Source organism: Ctenopharyngodon idella, chromosome 20 (genome assembly GCF_019924925.1).
Source record: "Ctenopharyngodon idella isolate HZGC_01 chromosome 20, HZGC01, whole genome shotgun sequence".
In the NCBI taxonomy this organism is placed as follows: Eukaryota; Metazoa; Chordata; class Actinopteri; order Cypriniformes; family Xenocyprididae; genus Ctenopharyngodon; species Ctenopharyngodon idella.
In genome coordinates this window covers 15,042,031-15,066,605 of record NC_067239.1, presented here as the reverse complement: position 1 = coordinate 15,066,605, position 24,575 = coordinate 15,042,031, and the positions used below count along the sequence as shown (strand labels likewise).

Here is a 24,575-nt window from a genome sequence, read left to right as displayed (position 1 = left end):
CCTGGAGTGTCAGCACCGGCTGTTCTAGTTCTTCAAAATAAGGCCATTTTCTGAGTTTTCACTCCAAGCATCTGCAATGCAAGTTGTTTAGAATTAGGACTTTGAAGGACAAGGCTTTTGGCATGCTCATTCATTAAAAAGACTCCAACGTGTTTGAATGTTTTCCAAGGGTCTGTTCAATGTTTTTGTCAAATCCTACTTTTGTTTAATCCACTTCCTTCCACAATGTGTTTTAGTCCTTTTCTAATTAAATGAACATGAGAGAAATCTTGTGATCCACTTGTGTGTTTAAGACTTTGGGGACCAACCTCTTGCTCTCTGCCCAATGACAAGCAATGACCTATTTTCCTCAGTCTCCAAACACTGCTAATACCATGTCCTAACCACCAGATGCAATGCACTACATCAATAAAACAAACAATGAAGTCTATTTCTTCCATGCAATTTTAGAGCCCCAATGAGCTGCATGACATTTTGATTATCACTTGGCTTATACTCTATTTCTGCAGCATCACACTGGGTAGCCCCGCCCACTGTGGAATATCATTGGTCCCAAACCCTGCTCCACATAACTGTATATCAAACATTATATATGTTCTCATTAGGTGCGTTTACATGGAGAATTGTAATCGGTTTAAAAGTCCAATCCGAATGAAAATGCTCCATATAAACACCCCAATCGGAATAAAAATACCCAAACCGAATGAAATTGTAATCCGTTTGAGAGGGGTGGGATAAACCTTTCTATGAACCGAACAAAATAAAAATTCTGCCATGTAAACGAGTTAAAGCGATTACTTTGCGTCTACGTCATCACGTCAAGAGGCCAGGGGTCGTCAGAATGCACAATGGCGGCGGCAAAATCAAACTGGAGTAAAACTGAAGCAACACATTCATTAAATACACTGAAGGAACTCAGTTGTATCATTACTACTGACCTTCATTCACACGCTTCTGCTTTTCGGAGGAGGAAGGGGTAATATTGAGATGCACAGCCACCAAAAAAGTCAGCTTCCTACTCCCATCTTTTCCTCATACCTTCCAGCAGTAATATGCTACAAATTCACGCTGTTGCTTGATTAAGAGCAACACTTTGTTACATAAAAATATCGTGCATAAGAAAAAATGGAACTCCGTGTTGACAGGAATAAAACACGGCAAACAGGACATAAGCTAATGTGCGCGTCACAAAGTCATTCCAACTGAAAGTGCCGGCACATGTAAACACCGTATTGGATTAGATAACGTCTCATGTAAACAGTCCACTAGATCTTTCAGTCAGAATGATTTTAATCGGAATGACAAAAAAGTGTACATGTAAACGTGGCTATTGACTCTGATTGCATCACATGCGATTTCACTTCAAAGGTGCTGTATTTTTTTTATTTATTTTTTTAAAGCATAAAAATATCATTTGTTTGCATATATTTAGGTAACATGCTAAGTTTACTTGTCTTGTTTCTCTGAAAAACAATGCTACAGCCAGTTATTTGTTCCGTGTGCGTTCCGTGTCAGAATGTCTGTTTTTGTTTTGGACTGTGTGATCCCGCCCTCTGCCAATTCACCCAATAGTATTTCGACACCCTGGGTTGCCATTGGTGGAAAACATTTTGCAGCCATGGAAGTCAGCAAACGAACTGAGTCAGAGATTGCAGATTCTACTTGACCTAAAAAGCTTCAAGATCAATTTAAAAAGCTCTTTAAGAGGCATATTAAACCATATTATATCCAACTGATCGCCGCCTTCCACTGTCAATTGCGCTCGTTCCTGTTGCATGTCCTTGATCTGGCAACCTGTGTAAGCGTCAAGCTTGCGGAGGAAGTGGCGGGGGAAACGGCTCTTTCCAATATTTTGAATTTGGACTGCAGTACCCATTCAACCGCTAGCTGTGAATATTACATATTGCACCTTTAAGTGTGGTAGACTGCACGTTAAGATGTGGTGTTGTATAATGTATATTGTTCTTATAAGATTGACATCCTAATGAGGTCATGATGAAATTAAATAAAATTTTAATTATGCTTTACTCAACCCCATTTCATTCGTATTTCCTCTCTTCCTTGAATTTCAACAGGAGATCTTAGACAGAATGTCCAAGCTATTTTTTTCCATTGGGAAAAAAGTGAATGCCTAGCTCCCAAAAGGCCAAAAATACCATATCAAATATCATAAATTTTGTACAGAGAAATGCAATGAGTTAAAAAACTAAATAAAATAAAATGTATTTCAATCTTGACAACTCCTGGAAGATTTTTAGCATGGCAATGGAAATGTATTTGGTCATGGCTGAATAGATCTGCTATGCTCTGATGATATTGCTGCTGTTGATTATTGCTGTTGTTATAGATTATTGCTGCTGCTGCTGCAGAGCAAGTACAGGAACTTGCTACTGCCAGTACATACACCAATATGCTGCTGTGAGCATGTAAGACATGCTGCTTCAGCACAAATAGCATATATAAAATTATCCATAGCTGATCCATACAGGTGGAGCTGGGGAAGGTGGAGGGTTTCAGAGGAACTCCAGAAGCGTGCTGCAAACTGCTATAGTGAACGTTAACCAGCTATTTAAAAGCAAGCTCATTGCTGCAGGTGCGACATGAACCAATCAGTTTGTGCCATGTATTTAACGATGTAAATATCAGGTTGCGTTAATGACCCACCAGCCTGCGCCATCTACTTGAACTTGGAACTTGGTATATCAATTAATAGAAATATTTAAATTCTTTTCTTGGTGCTTTTTTGTTCTTTGTGTAACTTGGCTTTATAAATCAAAATCCCCTTTTGTTAGCTTTTGTAATATTAGCTTGGACATTCTGTCTAACATCTTATAATATAATATAGGCTTATAAAAACATTTTTGGGCCAACTCTTAGGCAAGGTTTTCCAGAAGGACCGTAGGACTTTTGTGTCAAGTTGGGCTGGTTCTAAATTAATACATTGTGCATAATGAACAAGGTGGAGATGGTTAAAAACTTGTACAAGCAATAATGCCTCTAATTAAGCGAAACTATGTTCAGAAAGGGCGATGCTGCAGTTATTATCAGTTTGAGCATGTTTTCACTACTCCACTTTTGCTGGCCCTACCATGTTAGTCTGACTAAGACTCTACTAAAGACCTTGGCTTGTGCAGCAGGTCTGGTCTGGTTCAGGGTGAGCAGGCAGCGATTATGTGTGTTAGAGCATGACCTGCTTTGCTTCTTTTTTAAGGTGCATACCTATAAGACAACAAAATGTGCTGTTTCTCACAAACAGGTCATCTTGTTCAGGCATGTTTAAATGGCAGAGGAAGATTCCCTCCTGCTGTGCTTTGCTCTGCAGCCAAGTTCAGTCCTCAAGTCCTGTTCAGTAGGAGGTCTTGAATGAGATGTTTTGCTTGTTAATACAAAAAAAAAAAAAAAAAGGACATAGGTAATGTTCTACCTTGAATGAAATCTTTAGAACGGTAAAAGTAAAATAATACGAAAAAATATTTTATTTTATTTTTATTTTAGGAAAGTTTTATTTTTATTTTATTTTATTTTTTTATATATTTAGTTTTGTTTCATTTTTGAAATCTTTTATTTTGTTTCATTTTAGAAATGAAAATAAATATTTCTAATATGAAATTAATTTTAAGAAATATTTTAAAAACAATATTTCTTAAAATAAAATAATTGTAAAATAATATAAAATTAAATATGTCTTAAGACACATTTAATTTTATTTTAAGACATTTATTTAAATTACAAAATACAACCTGAATTCCGGAAATGTTGGGACGTTTTTTAAATTTGAATAAAATGAACTAAAAGACTTTCAAATCACAAGCCAATATTTTATTCACAATAGAACATTTTACAATTTTATGCACAAAATGAGCACATTTCAAATTTGATGCCTGCTGCAGGTCTCAAAATAGTTGGGACTTCTTCTTTTCGAAACCGTATGAAGACGTCTGGGCATCGAGGTTATGTTTTTCTGGAGTTTTGGTGTTGAAATTTGGTCCCATTCTTGCCTGATATAGGTTTCCAGCTGCTGAAGAGTTTGTGGTCGTCTTTGACGTATATTTCTCTATAGGTGAAAGATCTGGACTGCAGGCAGGCCAATTCAGCACCCGGACTCTTCTACGACGAAGCATGCTGTTGTAATAGCTGTAATATGTGGTTTTGCATTGTCCTGCTGAAATACACAAGGCCTTCGCTGAAATAGACGTCATCTGGAGGGGAGCATATGTTGCTCTAAAACCTTTTTATATACCTTTCAGCATTCATAGTGCCTTCAAAACATGCAAGCTGCCCATACCGTATGCACTTATGCACCCCCATACCATCAGAGATGCTGGCTTTTGAACTGAATGCTGATAACACGCTGGAAGGTCTCCCTCCTCTTTAGCCCGGAGGACACAGCGTTTGTGATTTCCAACAAGAATGTCAAATTTGGACTCGTCTGACCATAGAACACTTTTCCACTTTGAAACAGTCCATTTAAATGAGCCTTGGCCCACAGGACACGATGGCGCTTCTGGACCATGTTCACATATGGCTTCCTTTTTGCAAGATAGAGCTTTAGTTGGCATCTGCAGATGGCACGGTGGATTGTGTTTACCGACAGTGGTTTCTGGAAGTATTCCTGGGCCCATTTAGTAATGTCATTGACACAATCATGCCGTGATTGTGATGCAGTGTCATCTGAGGGCCCGAAGACCATGGGCATCCAATAAAGGTCTTCAGCCTTGTCCCTTACGCACAGAGATTTCTCCAGTTTCTCTGTTCCACAATTTTTTTTATGCACTCTTTCACAGCTCTGCCCATCCTTACTTCTGAGACACTCTGCCTCTCTAAGACATCCCTTTTATAGCTAATCATGTTACAGACCTGATATCAATTAACTTAATTAGTTGCTAGATGTTCTCCCAGCTGAATATTTTCAAAATTTCTTACTTTTTCAGCCATTTGTTGCCCCGTGCCAACTTTTTTGAGACCTGTAGCAGGCATCAAATTTGAAATGAGCTCATTAGTGGATAAAAGTGTAAAATTTCTCAGTTTAAACATTTGTTATGTTATCTATGTTCTATTGTGAATAAAATATTGGCTCGTGTGATTTGAAAGTCTTTTATTTTTCATTTTATTCAAATTTAAAAAAAAAAAAAAAAACGTCCCAACATTTCCGGAATTTGGGTTGTAAAAGAATAAAAACAACTGGTTGAAAATGTTTAAAGGAGTATTTTTGCAGTGTTATACAAGGTTCTTAATCTGCCAGTGCCAAACTTGTTTATTTGCTTTTGTTTGTATAGGCTACTACACTGTGAAGCATAAGTGATTAAGTCACTCTATAGTCTCACCAACATCACACGACATTTCTTGACAGTAATCATGACTAGCTGAAGGCTGATCGTCTTACTCAGCAGATGGGTGGAGCATCTGCCTTGTTCACTCTCCTCACCTGGGTTTATCACCACACCTGTTAATATATCATTTACTAATTGTTATTGTGTTGCATTCACCTACTAATTTTTATGTATTCAGAGATGTGGACTTTTTTTCATGTGTTTTGAGTTAACCATGTGCAGCTGAGCAGGTTTTAAACACGTAAGAGGATAACCGGATTAGGCAGCACATTGTGAGTCAGCAGTGGCCAATATGTCTGAGTTAGTTTCCTTTCTCCCAACAGTCACGTGGTTATTTTTTTAGCCGCACCGTGTCTCTCAGCGCTCGTAACAACACACAATCAGAAACATGCGGGTCTGGTTTGAGATAGGAAATGCGAGTGTTAATGGACTTCCTGCCACAGTTTCTCTTTATCCATCCAAGCCTACCGCAATCCTGGGATGTTTCAGGCTTTATGAAAAATGCAGGAGAGTGTGGGGAATACTGATGCTGATGTTTCACATGGATGGCTTTTCGTAATGTGATCATGCCATGCCACATAACAGAATAAGAAACCTCTGATCCCCACATCAGCACTGCCTTTTATTGGCTCTCAGTGCTATCTGTGGATAAGGCAGCATGACTGAGCCTTTAGCAGGCCGTTCCCAGCACGAGAACATCAGGGCGCGTGAGATTGCTGCGGTAAGGTTTCACCGTCAAAAAGAACAGCACACATCTGGGATCAACAAGTTAAACCAGAGTTGTTAACCTTCAGATTCCAGTAATCTGGCGTAAGCATGATTCCAGCTTTTACAACAGCTGCAGTCCAGTGCAGTGAAGAGTTCAAAGTTCTATAATTTGGCGCCATTTGAGAATAAGGTCTTTTGGAAGTTTATCATTAACCCTTTTAAAGCACTGTTCTTAACTTAGACCTTAACTGATTCTACTGTTTGTTTTTTTCAAACAGTACCCATGGGCGATTTAGAGTAATGATGATAATGCCAGGCGCTCTCCAGATAGCAGAAACAAGCTTGGGTCAACATCATTGGCTTGGAATGCACATTGGATAATGCATGTCCCTTGTAAACCTAGCAGACCAGAGCTTAGCGAACTGCTTAAACCCAAATTATACTTTGGTTTTTACTTTGGTGTATGCTAGTGTATGTGTATGCATACATTGCGTGTGATGCAAATGTTGTTATCTATTAATACGTACGTAGGCCAATTTTTCTAACTGCTCATACTCTCATATGTATGTACTGAGGTTTGCACTAATTAGTTTGTCCACAAGGCGGCAACACTGGGCCTTGTTGTTATTTTACAGTCGGAAAAGTAATAGAGTGAACAGAAAAAGAACAACAACAAACTACTGAAAATGTTGTTGACAAGCGCTAGTGTGAGAGGGTTAAGAGATGCCTGCAACTCTAGTTTAAATTAATAGAAAGGACAATTTTATTGGTTATAACTAGGGCTGGGAGTTTAACGCGTTAATTAGATTAATTAATTACGGAAAAAAATAACGCGTTAATTTTTTTTTGACGCATTTAACGCACTTGCCCCGCCCCCAGGCCTACATAGGTCATCTGACATTTCATACAGTTGACAGATGATGAATATAATGCAGGGCAACAACTCACTTCGTGATATAGCCTATAGAATGCAGTTGAATGTCCATAAAGATATGGAAGATGATCGGTTTGAACCCTTTGAAGTGTACGACAACACCGGTAAGAGAACGTTCATTGTTAAATTCAAACGTGCTTTCGCGCTTTGGCTGCGTTGGCAGCACCCATCAACTGATATGATTTAAACTACACTTCACATTCAAATATTAGGAGCCGACTTATGTTTCTGTAGGTTGGTGCCCACAGCCGAACCGTCCGTAATATAGAGCAGAGCCTTCCGGAGAGCGCGCGAGTTTTATGGAGAGATTCGTTCTGCACATTACATTGATGCGCACTCGACATGCGTCGTTAAAAAAAATGCCATAGTAACTGCCTCAATTGAACTATAAAAAAATGAAAAGAACGTCGCGTCTGAAAGCTGCAGTCGTTTTTTATTGGCTAAAATGTATGGAGAATATCTCATATTTTCCCGTGGGTGCTAAGCGCTAAATAGCCTGTAGTTCATGATAGGCTATAGTTAACAAGTTTGTGAATATTTTGAATAAAAAAAAAGAAAAACAAAATAAAAGTTATACATCTGTCATACAGCGCTATTGTGCCTGTGTAATGTCGCGCCCCACATTAATAATAAATGTGCACATATTGTGGATTAAATTAAATTAATTAACTTAGTAACTTAGCTTTCTTGGTAGACTACAGTAAATTAACTTCTCTAAGAAAATGATTCATAAAACATAAGTTGACCATATGTTTACTTTCAATTTCATATTTCCGTATTGATAAAAAAAAAATCAACATATAGTTCACCCCAAAAATTAAAATTCAGTCATCATTTACTCAACCTCATGGTCCAAAAGTTTGTGTAATAAATTCTGTTGAATCAAATAAAATATTTCTTTCTTAATCTACTTTTTGTAATGTCTATTTGATTCTTTATGTAAAAATGACTTCAAATTATCTTTTGGGGATAATTTTTCAGCCAAATTTGATGTACGATAAATTTGCGATTAATTAGATTAATTAATCGCCACATCATGTAATTAATTAAATTAAAAATTTTAATTGCCTCCCAGCCCTAGTTATAACTTTTGGAGAGAAATAGTGCAAACACTACGGACAAAGATGAATCTTTCTAGTGCACGTGTCAAAGCTTGTGTTCGCGCATGCTATCAAATGGAGTATAATTTTTAAAGACTGTATGTTCAGCTGTACACATACGCTAAGTTTTTGTGTCAAAACTAAGTATACTTCAGGCCGATTTGTAATTCTCTACATAGACTACAACTCCACACAGAGTTTAAGGTTAGCATGTTGCTAAGCTAATAAGCAAAGAAATACACAGCACACACACATACTGGGTAAACAATTTAAATAACAAAGAACTAATTTAATTGATACTTATCAATAATTAATGAAAACTAGCAATTATCTCATCCGCCATCTTGAATTTGACTATAGAGTCCTGCAGTGATATGTTTTTGTAAGGCCAAACTGAAAGTTAGCATTACACTGTTAAAAGGGATTTTTCCATTGGCTATAATTGCAGAAAATAAGCTCTGTGAGCAACAAAAGTATGATTCTTACAAGTTTTATTCATAATGATAATCTTCACTAATGAACATAACTTTTATGAACTTTGAAGCCTATAAATACAATCTCCAGAAGTAAAAACCTTAAGTTAGACTATAAATGAACTACACCGCGGTCGCATGACTTCAGTGTCAACATCACTAAGCTTCCGACAACTGTCAAGTCTTTATTTACAGACTACAAGTTGGAAAGTTTGAGTTAGAATATTTTGCAAGAGCATGAGTGTTAACACAACTTGCTGTAAAAGCAAACTAGTGAGTATGAGTTTATCTGTTTGGCGCTATGATGTTTAATGCCACTTAGCAACCACCTTCTTCAGGACACGTAAATGCTTTTTTTTTTTTTTTTTTAAAAAAACCATGAGTACACAAAAAAATCACAGACATTATTTCAGACATTTAACCAAAAAACCCATTAAAAAAATCCATTAACTTCAGGATGATGAAACCTGAAAGTGCTAAAATGCTAACTTGTATCCAGATTTTAAGACCCATTTCTGCTGTCACTGCCTTGTTATCCAGCTCAATTTATGAATGTTGCATATTCTGACTAAAATCTGTGTGGTAGCTCAATTTTAAAACTATTCCCTTGTTCTGGTGAGTGAGAGTGATGCTTTTTTCTGAGTTTTAGTAGTAGGGCTTGGAGGACAGAAGATTACAGGACTGTGAGTGATCAATAACAGTACATGAGAGGCTGATCTCATGATGCCACAGGTAATTAGAAGCTTGTTGGGGATGAGTAGAGCCCTTCTCCAAGCATTTAATTTGTGATATGAAGGGGTCTCAAGTCAGGGAGAAGTTGATCTGCGGTTTCTGTGGGAATAGAACATCTTAAATTTGTCATGCCTCTAGTCTAGAAGATGTGGCTTTTGTGTGTGAGCGTAATTGGTGGGCTGAAATGGCAACTTGCATATGCACACTTTCTTAGAGTTTAGATGTACTAAAATGTATTTGTAATGATATTCGCTGCATAAAATATTTAAATAATGTCACATGTTAAACGTTCACGTTAACAGTACAAAAACCTTTCTGTTCTTACATGGTGTTTGCTATTGTTGAACAGTTTTCAAATATCAGGTTAATATCAGTTTTAGAACAGGTTTTTATTTTTATTGGTGAAAAATGCTGCCTTCGGAGGATGCATTCCAAGGTAAGAAGACATCAAAACATGTCCGAATCCAATGTTAGCTTCACTTCCTGTCTCCTGAGATACCTTATTGTGATAGATTTATGAAGGCAGCATAGATGTTTCCTTCACTGCCTTTGATATCCCACAATCCTGTGCATTCTGTTCTGTGATAGTGGAGCTAAAAAATAGATGGCATTTGAAAGTTGGTGGTCAGTTTGTGTCTAAAAGCTATCAATCTGTCAATCCTTTCCGTGTCCGGGCCGGGTGAGGTTTCCCTTGTTGTGTCAAATTAAGCTGCAGGCTCCACTCCTAGTGGTGCCCTTCCGTCAATTCCTTTAAGTTTCAGCTTTGCAACCATACCCCCCCCCAGAACCCAAAGACTCTTCTTCTCCTTTAATGACATTGCTGCCTATGTGTGGATCAGATACCCTCAGATTTCATCAAAAATATCTTCATTTGTGTTTCGAAGACAAACAAAGGTCTTACGGGTTTGGGATGACATGAGGGTGAGTACTTAATGACAGAAATTTTAATTTTTGGGTGAACTAATCCTTTAAGGGCTGCGGCTTTTGCATAGTTTGTGCTTGCAGTTAAATAATTATTTGAAATTTGGCAAACTGCCAGCTCCAGTAGTAAAATGAAAGGATCTATCTTGAACTCTGTCATGGAAACTATACATGTATAAACCTTAAACAATTTAATAATCAATTAAAAAGGAATTTATACCTGTATAATATTATGCTGGACCCACATTGGACCATAGATGGATGGATGATTCAGCTGTGTTTGCCATCTTCTGGTCAGACGTGGGAATTCATTCGGTGCACGACTTACACAGTGCATTATGGGTATTCTCTAGCCTTTGATCGTACGTCAGTTGTACACTTGTTATTGCGCGTTAACGTCCACTATGGTTTCAGACACAAGTACAAATGACTGTCCCCTCAAATAGTGCCTTATTTAAGGGTATGGGGGCGATTTCGGACACAGCCTAATGCTGCGTTCCAGACAGCTCAGAATTTGGATTTTTCCCACCTCGTTTTTGGAAATATTGCCTGGAACGCCATTTAAAGTTGTACATTCGATCTGTGAACTTGGGGTACATCGATCAACCCCAACCTCAGTGAGACGTGTCATTTGACGTCACTTCCAAGATGTCGGCAAGTCCAAATGAGCATAAAAGTAAAAACAAACTTTAACATTAGACATTAAGTTAATGTAATTTATCTTAGTTTTTGCTTTTCGTCAACTGTTTTCAAAGTGGTTTTTATGTTGTTTTTATTCTGTTTTTGCCATAATTGACACAAAAACACGATATGCTCTTCTCGTTGTGTTGTGTTGACATCATGTGGTCAATATGTGAATGTGACGTCTGATCGCCTGGAGCTCACTGAGGTCTGAAGTATTTAATTTGGGATATTTCCACGTCCAACCTCATCTGGAATGCAGCATAAGTCTTGTCTTTGCTCGTCCTGCATGGTGCATTAATCAATCAGCGCCACCTATTGGACTGGAGTACTGGACTGTACTGGAGTGAATTTAGTCTGATGCAGGGTTATTATGGATAGTCATAAAAAATGTTCAAAATGTTAATTGAAATAAAATAAATACAAACTGAAAAACAGAAACATTTCATTTATTTTAACTTGACGTAATAAAATTAAGTAAAACTGAAATAAAAAAAACACAAATTTTAAAAAATGAATAAAAATGACAAAAAACATGCAATAAAATGACTGAAAACTATAATATAATCTTAATGGTGCTGGTATGATGAATATTTGCTTGGTACGAATAGCCTTTCATTAGCCATTTGTTTCACATTTTGTGAAAACATAGCTGCGTGTGTGAATAGTGAATAGACCTTTATCTGCCGTTTGCAACCACATTTAAATGGTTTTACCACCTTATGAAGTATATTACTCCCAGAGGTCACAGGGGATAACCAGACAGGGTAAAAAAAATGGTTTGTGCACAGTTCCATCAGATAACTTGGTTCAGCTCACTTACAGGCGGAAACAACTCCATAAAAGAGAAAGAGAACGAGCCCTCTGTGTCTGCACAGCTGCAGTCCAGACATGGCATTGTGCTGTAGGCGTGCAGGGTGTTCAGGAGATGTCTATCACTGAGAGAGGAGATTGAGATCTCGTTCCGGCTTTGACGGCATGTCTCCGAGCTTGTTCGGCAGCAGATTTGGCAGAACATGCCACAGATTTTGGCAGCAAATTGTGCATCATAGGAACTGAGCTAAATGATCCATTTCGCAACACTAAATAGACCATGGTGCGTTTTTACTATTTTTAGTTTTTCTACCTGTCAAAAGTGTCTTGTAAAATTTTCTGGAGGTGTTCCACTACACAACATGTACGTCAATTAAATTGGCCACAGCTCTTTAAACCTGAATTGGAATAGAAACATTGCTATTTTGGCTAGATATTTTGAATCAAAGGGCTCAGATTATCCTGAATCACATTCTGAGGCACAATGACCTCATTTGTACGAGACAGCAATCCAGCTGTTTGAGGTTATCATGATGATGTGTTTTGTCGTCATTTATAACAGTGTAGTCAACCATGTCGGCCATATAAAATGTATTGTGAAGTGGTTCTGCAATGAGAGCCACCCCAGGGTGGTGGCCTCGCCCTCATCATCATACACGAGTGGAGCTTGAGGGAATGACCAGACCAGCAAAAGCATCAAAATGCAAGTTTCTCTTCTCTTGGTTGGCAGATTTAAGCAAATTTCCAAAAACAAATCCTTTTCATAGCCACAATAACAGATAATTATAATCTAAAGTAGCTTAAAATGGGCAGCTTCCTACTTATTTCAATGGCCTTGATTTAGACCTTATACAGTTTTCATCTGTAAAATAATTTCCAGCTATTCTTGGGATTCACAATGTAACCTTATTGGTTAATGGACAGTATTTTTTAATCATTTGTTGTGATCATATTTATTATAATAACTTTTTTTATATTTTTTGTATTTTTTTTTTATATAAACATTTTTATAAAAAGTAAAAAAACAAACAATAGTAAACAGTTCAATGGAATCTTAACAAATCTTAAAATATCTATTTTATTTTAGTATTATGTATATACTTTATTAATATTACATTTTAATTTATTGTAAATTAGCTTTTATTTTATATTTTCAGGTTTCATTTGAATTTTAGTTATTTCTTAGTGATTTAGGGGTTGTTTACAACATTTGCGTGTTTATATCTCTCAGTTTGGACTTTATAATTCACAATTGTGAGTTTATATCACAATTCTGATGGGAATAGTCAGAATTGCGGGATATAAACCTGCAATTCTGAGGAAAATAGACAGAATAACGAGTATATCTCACAGTTCTGTTTTTCCTTCTAAGAAATGTGAGATATAAACTCGGATTTGTGAGAGAAAAAGTCAGAATTGTGAGATATAAACTCGAAATTAACTTTTCATTATTTTATTCCGTGACTTCCATAGACTGCTACTGCAGAACTGTCATTTTCTGCAACCAGGTAGGCTCCGCCCATAAAAAACATCATCGCTGTTTGCATTCACATAATGGGTCTATAGGGAAATAACAAGAATATCAAAGTGCAGTAAACTGTAAAAAATAAGGTGGATTGGCATGCGCAAGGCGCGTGATACGTGTTTTGGTTCTGTTTCCTTGTTTTCAGTTTGTTTCCATGGTTTTTCTTTGATTGTTTTAGTCGTTGCACCTGTGATTCATTCCGTTGATTAGTTTCTCTGTGTATTTAAGCCCTGTGTTTTGTTCAGTTCATTTGTCTGTTCTTATATCACTTCCACATTAAAAGATCTGCACCCTGGCTCACATCCCTATAAGCTACCACCCTGATAGTCCACCCTCTCCTCGTCAAGCTTTCTTCCAGTCTCTCTCGTGGCTATTCCGATGGGAATGGGGCTCGTCTGTTTTTGCAGCTGCCGGCAGTGCTTTTGAGAGGGAAGCAGATGCCTGCCTTGTTACTGTGTGGTTGATTAAACAGGTGAACTGAGCATCTTAGCATATTCCTTATACAAAGTCAGTTATTACCAAGCTTTATGAAGTGTAAATAAACAGTAGAGAAAAACCTTTGCTGGAGGGACCAAATACGATCACATACAGTAGGCTGTCTACACTTCCGAAGCCATGGATGTCTGTAAGGAATATTGTTTGGCAGTAGGCTATGTGTGTTTGTGTATACATTCTTTCTGGATTTCTAGCTTAGAGACTCCTGTACATGTCATGCTTAACTACCATAAAAACAGTTCTAGTACAGACAGGAAGAGCAAACGGTCTTAATTAACAGTTGATTGACAGCTACCACACTCGCTCCACTGTGCTCAGGCTGTCGTCGGTTGATTATCGAGGGTCAGCAGAGGTTGTGGGTACTTCCAGACAAGCTTTCCACAAGCTCCATGGGAGGGTGGCTTCAGTGTTTTGTTCCCTGTTCACCACAGTTAGTATGTTTGCAGCTGCCACATGGTCTTCTGTGCCAAACTCCAACAAAGGATATTACACCCCCTACGATCAGATTTTCCTCAATTTGCTATTTAAGCCATTAATCCAATTTTCTGCTGCTTGAAGAAGAAAATTCTTGAAGCTTTTGCCATTAAGCTGCAAAGTAGGACTATTTGTCTGGTCAATGATGGATGCTAGACTTGAAGTTCACAAAAACTCAAATGAAAGTGGATGAAAAAATTGGTTTGATGGAGAACTTGAAATGGAAAGACCATGAAAGACCCCCATTTCCCTTTTTGGACTGATTTTTCTCAATTTTTCCTTACTTGTGAGTATGAGAGCTCTAAGGCAAAGATGTTTAAACTTCAGTAGCAAGAAATAGTAGGAAGTTAAAATGGTTTTGATTCAGTGATTCAATTCAGTTGTTTCACTGAATTGTTTCACTCAAACGATTTTTACGTTTACGTCATCTTTCAAAAAGTGCCTGGAAGTCTTTGTATGGCATATTTCAAATTTTAAATTTTTTTTCAAAAATGTCACATTTTTTTAATAAAAGTTTAGGGTCAATGCACATTTTTTAGTGTTTTTGAAAAATTTCTCTTATGTTTACTATGTCTGCATTTATTTGCTCAAAAATACAGTAAAACGATAATTTTGTGAAACATCGTTACAATTTAAAATAACTGTTTTGTCTTAAAATATTTTAAAAAAGTAATTTATTCCTGTGATGGCAAATCTGAATTACAAGTAGTCATTACTTCAGAAATCATTCTAATATGCTGATTTGATGCTCAAGAAACATTTATTCAACATTATCAATGTTGATAATGGTTGTATAAATAGAAATAGTTTATAAATGGGGAAAAAAAAACAACCTTAGAAAGTCCACACATTTGAACAGTTGTGTACATGTAGTAAATATTGCAATTTATTGCTCTGTACTGTCACATTGGTGCTTATATATATGCTTATATGGTGTATATACATATTTTTTCATTTTATTTTTCGCTCCAGTCCAGTACGGCACAGCCTGGGAACCCAACTTGCTAATGCAGTGGCAGGTGGTATTAGGGGGAGGGGACATTGATATTTCCCCTGCTCCCTATTTTTGGTTCCTTTCTCCAGAAGAGATTGATTAATTGATAGTTTTCTCCTACAGGATGTTTTTGTCAGTTCTATGCCTTTTTTTTTTTCTTTAGCTTGAGACCTCTGGACACATCTGTTAACATAGTCTGAACAAAAGAGTTAAGATGATGCGCAGCCTGCTAAAGCCACAGATTCATTGACTCTTTCACTCTCTCTTAAACAGCTCCCCCCACACATAAGCTGTGTCCCAATTCAGGGACTGCGTCTTCCGGAGGTCACATTTGAAGGCTGCGTATGCCATTGAGTCTGTCTCATTTAAGAAAAGTAACCGTTAGATTGCAAAGTAATAAAGAAATTACAGTATTTTACATCTCACGAGGAATAAGTCAATTTTATTATGGTTACTTTTCTTAAAAGAGACTGACTCGATGACGGATGCAGCCTTCAAATGTGACCTCCGACGCAGCCCCTGAATTAGGACACAGCTATAGAGACACACACACACACACACATACACACACAACAAACATGTTTACTTAGAATCTAAATGGGCACATTCCATAGACTTATATTGTTTTTTAATATGGCTACTGGCTAGCTATAAATGCTATAACCTAACCCTGATAGAAAACTGTCTGCATTTTCAGAGTTAAAACCAACAATCAAACAAAAACGTATTGTTTTACAAATGAGGACGTCCCCATAAAGAGATTTTGTCAGATTTAGCACACACAGATCTAGTACAAATTTGGCTCCAAAATATGGTTAAGTAGGCACGCACACACACACACGCACACCTGGGTTGTCCATTTCACAGCCCTTCTCTAAACAAACTGTAAACAGTGCTGCAGCAGAACACAAGGAGAGAGAGAAAGAGGGGGGAGAAGTGAAGAGCAGTGGGCGGAGTCTAAACTCCTATGTCCTATGAGAGGCCTGGGTGTTGAAAAGAGGCATGGCTTGTTGATAGTAACATCTGTGCCTGTGTTCTCAGAGAGAGAGAGAAAAAGGAAAAGACAAGGGGGTGGTGGAGCGTTTGTATGAGATAGGCTGTTGAACAGCAGGGAGACACCGCATGTGTGTTTACCGGTCAGCCGAGGAGGATCGCTCACGCTGTCTGATATGGAAGCATTTTGGGACTGATCTACGGCACGTTTACTTTCAGAATGACTCCAGTGACCAAAGTGACAACCTTGAATTTACATGCTTTTCAAGCCTTTTAGAGATCCTTTGCGCTCCTTGAGCCAGTCTTGTTTCCTCTTGAGGGATGTAACATTAAACGGACCGTAAGCGAAAGGCATAAAGGGTAAGTTAACACAAGCAGAGGTTTTTCCATCTCATGATATTCTGAATGAATGGTTGTGGTTTTTTCCCCATGTTGTTCTTCAGCTGTGACAGCAGCTGAGCTGTTTTAATAGCTTGTAAAGCCTTGAGGGGCAGGTGTGCGTTCGCTCACTGTGCGGTGTGGACGTGGACGGCTCTGCAGTGCACCGGTTTCAGCCCTTGAGCTCTGGCTGATGTGACAAGGCATGTGGCTCACCTTTAATCATGCAAATTATGCATAAAATAAATGAGAGTATAAAAAGGGTCGCAGGCATCCATTTTAATGTAATTGGACTGGGCAAGCGGAGATAAGGAGGTTGGTGAGAACAGAGATCACCTTGAAAGCAAACTGCTCTCATTGTCTTATCACAAATTGTTGAGATTTCCTCACTGTATTTCTTGTCTTGAGCATATTTGGCTGCGTTCTCTCTCAAGTGTTGTACTGAAAGGATAACAAGTTGTATGGTTGCTTGAGTACTGCGTAAGTGATCAGTTTTTACTGTATCTTTTGGTTCAAAATTCCACTGTCACATCTGTTTCGGGCACTACCCCACCCTCAGAGGTATCTAGGTTAAGATTGAAGCAGTTATGGTTTCAATGCAGCAGCCTCTGAAGCTTTCTCTCTCTCTTGTCCTTTCTTTCACCTTTTTATTCTTTGAAAAATCGGCATCTTTCGGTTGTAGAGATCTGAGAGGTGTCGTTCATAATTAATGTGAACATTCGGGCTGATATCATGGGAGATTTCTGCTGACCTATCAACTGTCTCATAGGCTAATGGCTCATTTAAATATTAAATGGTTTTTAATAAGAAGGTGTGGCTCACCCTGTGGATTTCAGGATCTCATTTTTTGAATTAAGCTGACAGATTCTTATTTCACTAGGTCATATGAACATTGTTAGGTAGAGGTCATCAAATGTAAATTAATCATTTTTTGTGGTTGTCCTAGGATTAGTGCAAAAAAAAGAGGGTTTAATGCCGGCCGGTGATACTTGTGATGGTTGCCATGGCAACAGCAGGGCAAGGGAGGGACGGATAGCATCCTTAGTGCAACGTTTTGCTGCACATGTGTCAGCTCTGCTACATAATGCTTTGACATTACTACATTTATGATTATTTTTGTCTGACTGTTATATTTATGTTCAAAGTGTAGAGTACAATTTTAAATGATTTAGTCTGGCGAATGGAAGAAGATGGCTATGTAAAGTGTTCAAAACGTCTTTCTTATCATATATCTGAGTGCGTAACTCATTATCCTTTATGGTTCAGTGGAAATGACATGTTTTGTAAGGATGCCTCGAGGGAAGTATACTATAGGATCAAATTAGCATTTACAGTGGTCAATGGAGTCAGCAAGCCGCCATACATCTGAGTCAGGTGTCATTTCCTGTCATTTAGGGTCTCAGAGTTCACCGGTATCTCTCTACTGAACTCCTTCCTTCTCATATCCAGGGCCAATGCAGCACTCGTGGCCCCAGGCCGAGGCAAGTTCAGACTACCATCTGCAAACATGCCTGCTGTCGATGAGCTTATTGTGTGTTACACTGACTCAACATTTCAGGGTTTTAGGTGTTTAAACTAGAACAGTGAAAGCTAAAATCGGCCCTTGCTTTTTCTCTAAAATGCAAGGTGGGACATAGGGCTAGGCTCAAGGTGGGCTATACAGTTGGTACTAACAAAAGTGCTAAAAAGTACTACAGTAGGTTATTTTATAATTTAGGCATCACAGCATTACAATGTAAAGTATGAAAATTGATATTTATTTTGAGATCTGCTAAAGATTACTTTGTAATAATATTGAGTATCAGCCAATATATATATATATATATATATATATATATATAATATTGGACAATTTATATCCAATATACAGTAGTTTATCCAAAACCAATAAATAAATAAAAAATAACAGATATTGTTCATCCCAAGGAAAAATAAATATCTAAATTTAAAATGATATGATCTAGATGCAAGTAAATTTAATTATAAGGTAGGGTAGGTCATTTTTGGAGAGGCTAGCAATAGCGAGCTAGCTTTAAAAGCATAAGATCTCACCCTCCCTTCAGAGCAACTCCAAAGACACGCCTCCTCCAAAACACATGAACACGTTCATGTTAAACTACCTCATGTCTCAAAGCACATCACATTACAATAGGGCTTTTAACACTGTGCTTAACCCCGGGTTATCGACATTCTAAACACCGCTTTTTACCCGGGGTTATGAAACCCTGCTCCGGAGCAGGGTTAGCACTGCTTTTGCGGTGCCAAACTTGTACAGTGTGAAATGTGTCAGTGTTAGAATGTTATAACTAGATGCTTAGCAACCGTCAACCAATCGCGTGCCTTATATTCACACGCTTTGGGCAGTCATGGAAACACTGCGCAATGTATATAAACATTTGTTTCTGCATATGATAGGAAAAATGTCAAACGGCGATGGAAAATGCGACAATTGGAGTGAAGAAGAGAAGAGAAGAGTCATTCTTACCTTTTATAAAAACACCTTGATATTACAGTCAGCAACAAGGACGTGCAATGCTAGAGCCTTTATGTAAACAGGTCACGTGCTGTGTTTGTCCAGTCAGTAACACTTATGCCACAAATATGCAAATAAGGACTTTAACCTGGGGTTTAGGAATGTGTAGTGTGAAACAGCAGTTTATGAATACCCGGGATTCCATTTACCCGGGGTTTAAAATGACCCAGGGTTAACTATTTCAAGTGTGAAAATCTCTAATAATAATGAATGTAATCAACTGACCTGTACCACCTGATGCTGCAGATTAATTTCGGCATTGATAGTATTAAATTCGCATAAATTTGAGTCACAAACTGCTCCGAGTATAACGTCACGAGTTTCCATCACTTCCAAATTAGGGTAGTTATGGTGTGAACGCAGCATAAGATCTGTGTTTTGGTTCAGGAGGAACTGTAAAATGTGGCTGCTGTTTTGATTGCAGTGCTTGTGACTGGTGTCTGTCTTAACTCTGCATAGCATGAAATGTGCTGAAGACGTGTGATGTCTGCGCTAACAGGGTGCGCGAGGGTATGTAAAAACATACGTGAACAGGCAGGTAGGACATCCTATCATATCCCTCGGACCAAGGGATTTGATTGGATGAACTTTTAATGCTCCTACACCTTCCACAAACCATATAAATAAATTTAGACCACTTAGCTTAGTGATCAGAATGTGAAGAGACTTTCAACCAGCATAACAAAAAATGTTTTTGAAGCAAATCACCTACCCTGCCTTTAACTGGTTGTTCATGGTTTAGGGTTGGGTTTGGGTTTGATAATGAACCCCTGATAAAATGATCACCATTCTGTTAAACCCAGTTTGGCCTGGTCCCTCAGATGGGAGTGTCCGTGTGGAGAGGAATGCTCATGCTTTTGGCTGTTGTGTGTGTGTTCGTGCTTGTGTATGCAGTTTGTGCAAGTGTCGAGAGGGGGGATGGTGGTCTCATTGTCTGCATGTTTGACAGGCTGTCTGCAAGGGGGAGCAGCTATTCAAACCTCTTCATCTTCTCCTCCTGTTTTTCCTTCTAAATTACCCCTGACAGGAGGGAGTGTGGAATCTGAACCCCAGCTTTGGGTTCACGTCGAAGGGATCCCTGCCTGGCCAACGCCATGAAGCTCTCTCCGGTCTTCCATCCAGATACCGTGTTTATTAAAACATGAGGGGGAGACATAGTGGTTAGCCTAATAGCTACGACCACCTTCATGATTAATAAAGGGCTTTTCTCACAATTGTAGTATTACTCAACACCTCTTTAGAAAGCTTCAGTCTATATCTCACTCTCCAGGTCTGAGAGTCCTCATACTGGGGAAGCACTTAATGGTTCCCCAGTGCTCCTCTCCACAATGTTGATTTAAGAAGCTATTTTAGATGCGATCAGCATTACGAACTTATCGGTGTGTGAAATGTGTGCTGGATTGAGAAATGTTGGCCGCATCCCAAATGACACACTTGATGTGGACTGGCTTTGTGACCTTCACTTTTGCACATTCATGAAATAAACTAGACAGTAGACTGTCCCATTTGTCATTTTAGGTTTCAGAAAGGTGCTCCTTTGTTACCCTTTGGCTAACTTTTGAGGAATTATCAATTTCTAGGCTAGGTTTGACCCCTTTTCTTTTAATTGAGAGTTTTGTTCTGGTATCAGTATTTATTGACCACAAAAGCTTATTTCATCAACCAGGGATCACTGCTCAATTTACTGCTCAATAATATCAATGTATGGTGGCCATTACTTAATGGCTGTTCACACTGACATTGATTTGCAGCAACAAATTAAGTGGAAGCCATTCTTTTTCAATGACAGTGGGTGATTTGTAGTGACATGGGCAACATCAACCATTGACGATGCATCAAAGTTGAGCGGAGGATAACTTTATACAAATGACCAATGAATGCAGCTACTATCAATGGCATTGAAAACTGAAATCGAGTAGCAACTCCTGCTAGTAACCAACAGTATAGCGATTCTGTGACCTTTGTAATTTAATCAGTGTCAGTGTGAATACTCTTTAGTTCTAGAATTGCATTAATATTAACTAAATGCTTCAGACAAGTGAACTGGCATTCTTGCAGCCATTAAACAGATTAACACATGGTCAAAATATAGTAAAAAGCCACTACCCCTGAATGCCCTGTAAGCATTCTGAGAGAAAATCTAATTTGCTTGTCACTCTCACAACAGTCCCAGAACACAATGACATTTGCACCCCAGAAACACTGTTGTTGGATACAATGATATACAGCATCCAGGCAACTGAATATAAACATTGCCTACAATAACTCATCTGAACATTTTGGCAGTGTGGCTACATGTAGTTTTTTACTAGTAATTTACTAGTGCTATTTTATCTTTTATTATTTAGTTTACTCAGTAATTATTTATTTTTATTAATTTCATTTTATTTAATAAAAAACAGATCTGGGAATTGGTGCAGACACTGTTGGACTAGGGATCGCAAGTGCTTATTATGCTTTAACTGGCCCTGCGGCAGTTGTAGCATTTCGTAGTTAATATTTACTGTTTTTTTTTATTTTATAAGAACAGAACTGTAAATTGTGACAGACACGTCTGGGGATTACAAGAGCTTATTTTATTTTAACTGGATTGCCAGTGGAACCGTTGAGTAAAATTTAAGTGCAAGCTTTTCTTGGTTTGGGATGTTTCCACAGCTCTTACTGGGCCAAAAAAGACGTTAAAGGGTTAGTTCACCCAAAAATGAAAATTATGTCATTTATTACTCACCCTCATGTTGTTCCAAGACCTTCGTTCATCTTCGGAACACAAATTAAGATATTTTTGATGAAATCCGATGACTCAGTGAGGTATCCATTGCCAGCAAGATAATTAACTTTTTCAAAAAGGTACTAAAAACATATTTAAAACAGTTCATGTGAATACAGTGGTTCAACCTTAATATTATAAAGTGAATCAGTGGATTGGAGCGCCAAAGTCACGTGATTTCAGTAAACAAGGCTTCGTTATGTCATAAGTGTTTCGCAATTTCAGTACTTCACGTGACTTTGGCAGTTTGATACACGATCCGAACCACTGATTCAAAGCAAAAGATTCATAAAGCTTCGAAGCAGTGTTTTGAAATCGGCCATTACTAGATATTGTTGAAAAGTCATTATTTTGTTTTTTTGGCACACAAAAAGTATTCTCATCACTTTATAATATTAAGGTTGAACCACTATACTCACATAAACTGTTTTATATATGGTTTTTAGTACCTTTTTGGACATCTGAAAGTGTTAATTATCTTGCTGGCAATGGAGGCCTCACTGAGACATTGAATTTAATCAAAAATATCTTAATTTGCGTTCTGAAGATGAATGAAGGTCTTACAGATATGGAACGACATAATTGAAGGACAACTAACCCTTTAACTATGCTTGTTGCTGCTAACCTGCTTATTGTTGGTCACCCATGTTAATTATGGACCATTAATTATTGTCTTTATTTTTGCCTGATACTTGTACAGTTAGATGAAAGACTGACTCATTCTTTGTGGGTTGGATACTCAGCAGAGAACACAAACGGATTACATTGTGATTTTTGTTTCATTCTAGAGAAAGTCCACCATATATTATAATAAAATATAGTTGGCTTCTGTATGTTGCTGCTAGTTATGCAGTTTTAACCCTCTTCCTGTGCTGTATCCTTTGTATATGATATAAAGTCTTCCCTAGCTAATCCGGGCATCACTCCAGCTAAGTTATCTGATAAAGTGCACTTAGTTTTTGCTGAGTAAGCAGTGAGAAGAGAAATGAAAAGATAGATGGAGAGAGAAAGAGAAAATGCTGAAACAGTGCGACAGAAATGGCCTTGTTTTGTACAGGCCTTCCTGATGGGGTGAGGAGAGTCCAGCCTGTCACAGTGGATAAAGTCACACTCGGTATGTCCTGACACATGGCTCTCATTCCTGTCATTCAACTTTTTCTTTCATTTCTCTTTAATCCTGATGACCTGACTGACTGGAAGGATGTTAATGTTGATCTCCAAACCAACAACAGACACTAAATGTCACTGTATCTCCTCCCTTTGTCTGCAGGTGTAGTGTTACTATAGTTGGTTTAGAATGGCTTGGGTGTGTGTGATAATCTCTTTAAGTTGAGTCACAACACATACAGCAGTATGTAATGAAATATGTAAACAGATACATACAAATAAGACACTTGTAGCACCAAAACAATACTTTCTATTCAGTCAATCTGACTGAATCCAGATGATTTAAGCTGATTACAGCTAGATTTTAGGGTTTGGGTTCTATTTAGATAGATTAAATACCATTTGTATGCACATGTCTCATTCCTAATGTAAATTAAAGAAAATAATTCTCAATGGGCACTCCTGATAACCATTTTTTTAATTTATGGTAGTTCAGGCTCAATGTTGGAACCAAAATATTTTGGTTTTTGTATAGAGTCGTAGAAAGTGCAAAGTAAACTTGCTGTTGTGTGTGGCGTGAAACAGTCTTTGTTAAAACAGCATTGTCTTGTTGAAGAAAGACTGACTGTTTCTGTGACAGAAAAACAACAGAAGCAGTCTAATGGGTGTTTGATTCGAATGCAGACTTGAACCCAATTACCATTAGCGCCCTGAGGACACAGGAAGAATGATAAGAGTGTGCATGGTGAGATGGCAGTGGGGCTGTGCAGAGTTCGGCTGACTATGTGCGGAATGTGGCCTGTCAGGACAGGCCCACGGGTAAGTTAAACCCTCAGCAGGGGCAAAGGTGATCAAAGTTGGAAGATAAATGCAGTTACTGTAACGATATGAACACCAGTGGGCTTACAGTTGCGATCAACACTAAACTCTTTTGTATAAATCCCTTGATAGGTCTGAATTCTTGTGACAAAATGCTTAGTACATACTTACATCACACATACTCATACTCGTACAATCCACTGAAAATGTGCTTTTCGATGCTGACAGAATTATATGTGAGATCAGTAATTCAAGTACTTCTAAAATACTTCAACTTCCTTCTCTGGAGAGTGTTGTCAAGAGTTGGGGAAGCTACTGTGAAACTGTAACCTTGCAAGCCATGAGCTGCGTGTCTAGTGAACTAAACATTTCTCTAGTGAACTAACATGCTGTGGACACTAAATGACTTGCCTAAGGAAAATGTAATGCTACGTGAGATTTTATTCTCAAGCTGTTTTATTGATGTATTTCCACGGTTGAAACTGGTCAAGAGATTACACTCATATCTAGATCTGTTCTTCTTCTGTACTTTTTCCTGTTGTGGCGGTTAACAAACAACGTTGCATCACCGCGTGCGCCCACTTCTGGATTGGAGTGTGGATAGCATGTGACTGACTGTATTGTACATGTACGGTTACACCTTTATATCTATTTAAAAACATACACACAAAAAACCTTGCTAATGTGTACTGTGCTAGACTAACTGTGTCTAGTCACAGCACTTACATATTGTTGCCCTGTTATTGATTTGATTGCTTCTATTGTTCTCCTCATTTATAAGACACTTTGGATAAAAGC

The 24,575-nt window shown here is 38.0% G+C and overlaps 1 protein-coding gene across 4 annotated transcripts in view; it reads left to right on the top strand.

Moving 5' to 3' along the window:
• The window catches only part of daam1b (dishevelled associated activator of morphogenesis 1b), a 95,199-nt gene that overhangs the window by 16,573 nt on the left and 54,051 nt on the right, over window positions 1-24,575 (top strand). Inside the window, exon 1 of one of the 4 annotated variants that reach the window (XM_051874711.1) lies at window positions 16,226-16,533. The exons of the other annotated variants lie outside the window; for them this stretch is intronic. The gene's annotated coding sequence lies outside the window, so the exon portion shown is untranslated. Of the gene's footprint in view, window positions 1-16,225; window positions 16,534-24,575 lie in introns of those variants that run through there. 4 annotated transcript variants of the gene reach the window in all.